The 1,755-nt window shown below is 61.4% G+C and overlaps 1 non-coding gene across 1 annotated transcript; it reads right to left on the reverse strand.

The window, feature by feature from the left end:
- On the reverse strand, positions 1-119 carry LOC131869817 (5S ribosomal RNA). The gene has a single exon (XR_009368188.1). It is a non-coding gene; the product is annotated as a 5S ribosomal RNA (ribosomal RNA).
- Positions 120-1,755: the final 1,636 nt, after the last annotated feature.

Below are 1,755 nucleotides of genomic sequence, written 5' to 3' on the forward strand. Positions count from 1 at the left end.
AGGGTGCAACACCGGGACTTCCCGGGAGGTCACCCATCCCAGTACTACTCCGGCCCAAGCGCGCTTAACTGCGGAGTTCTGATGGGATCCGGTGCACTAACGCTGGTATGATCGCACCCGTTATGAGCTTGTCGCAGTGTGTACTTAGCAAACCGCGACCCACGTGCGAATCCACCCCGGCCACCCACCCCCGTCGAGGTGCACACCCTCCCTCGCGAAGTGCGCCCCGTTCGCCAAGTGTGAGCCCTGCCCGGGTGCGCGCACCTTGCTAGGGCGTCGGGTGTGCACCCGGCCCGGCCTACGTGCGTGCACCTGGAGGGGGCGTCGTGTGCGTGCAGTGTCCCGTCTGCAACGCGGTGCCCACACACCACCTCGGGCGCAACGACCTGCGCTCACATGTGGGCCGAGTGCACCTTGGTGCATGTTCGGGGCGCCTCGGGTGCACGCTCGATCTTGCCCCGGTGCACCAAGGCGCTCGGTTTGCCCCGGGTGCGCACTTGGTGCAAGGTGGGCACCCAAAATAGGGATCAAGCACCAAAACACAAGTTTCGGGATGCAAAATGGGACCCAAGGACCACAAATGCGTTCCAAGACCCATGATGGGTCCACGAGAACAAAAATGTGTTCCGAGACTTAATAAACAAATATTGGGTTTTAGGAGAAGAAACATGCTCTGATGCCCAAAACGAGAATCGACCCCGAAAAGGCCACAGGCCAAAAGTGGGATGCGAGACAAAAAAAAATGGGACCCGAGGACCAAAATTGGGTTCCCAGGTCGAAGACAGGGCAACCGGACAAGAAACGACCTCTAAGGCTCGAAATGAGTCCCGACGACTAAAACTTGACAAGAAGCACCCATCAGGCACCCAACTCGACACCCATGGGATGCCGACCCACCCGGGCTTCCACCTAGCACACCTTGGCACCCACCCACCCTCGCACCCAACCTCGCACCCAACTTAGCACCTTTGAACCCACATTGGCACTCACCCTGACCCTGGCACCTTGGAACCCACATTGGCACTCACCTTGACCCTGGCACCCACCTTTGCACTCACCTTGGGACCCACCCTGGCTCCCACCTCGGCACCCACCCAGACACCCACCTTGGTTCCTTGGCACCCACCTTGGATCCTTGGCACCCACCCCGACACCCACCTTGGCACGCAACTTGGCTACTTGCCACCCACCTTGGCTCCTTGACGCCCACCCCGACAACCACCCCGTGACCTACCCTGGCTAGGGTTGGTGCACACCCACCCTGGTGCCCACCTTGGCACCCACCCTATGACCCACCTTGGCACGCACCTTAGTACCCACCCCGTTACCCACCCTAGGACCCACCCCGTGACCCACCTTGGCCAGGGTGGGTGCACCCACCCTGGTGCCCACCTTGGCACCCACCCATCCTAGCACCCAGCCTGTGACCGGGCTTGGAACCCAACCTTGCACCCGCACCCGTCTTGGCCAGTGTGGGTGCGCACCCATCCTGGCACCCACGTTGTGACACACCCTTTAACCCACGCACCCTAGCACCCACGTTGGCACCCACCTTGGAACCCAACCTAGCAACTTGGCACCCACCCCGTGACCCACCTTGGCATCCACCATAGCAGTCGCCGACTTGGCACCCACCTCGGCACCCACCTTGACACTTGTGGACCCACCTTGCCACTCACCCTAGCATCGACCCATCCTAGCACCCACCCTGGCACCTTTGCACCCTAGCACTCACCCATCCTAGCACCTAACCTG

The sequence above is a fragment of the Cryptomeria japonica genome, unplaced genomic scaffold (assembly GCF_030272615.1).
Source record: "Cryptomeria japonica unplaced genomic scaffold, Sugi_1.0 HiC_scaffold_269, whole genome shotgun sequence".
NCBI classification, from domain to species: Eukaryota; Viridiplantae; Streptophyta; class Pinopsida; order Cupressales; family Cupressaceae; genus Cryptomeria; species Cryptomeria japonica.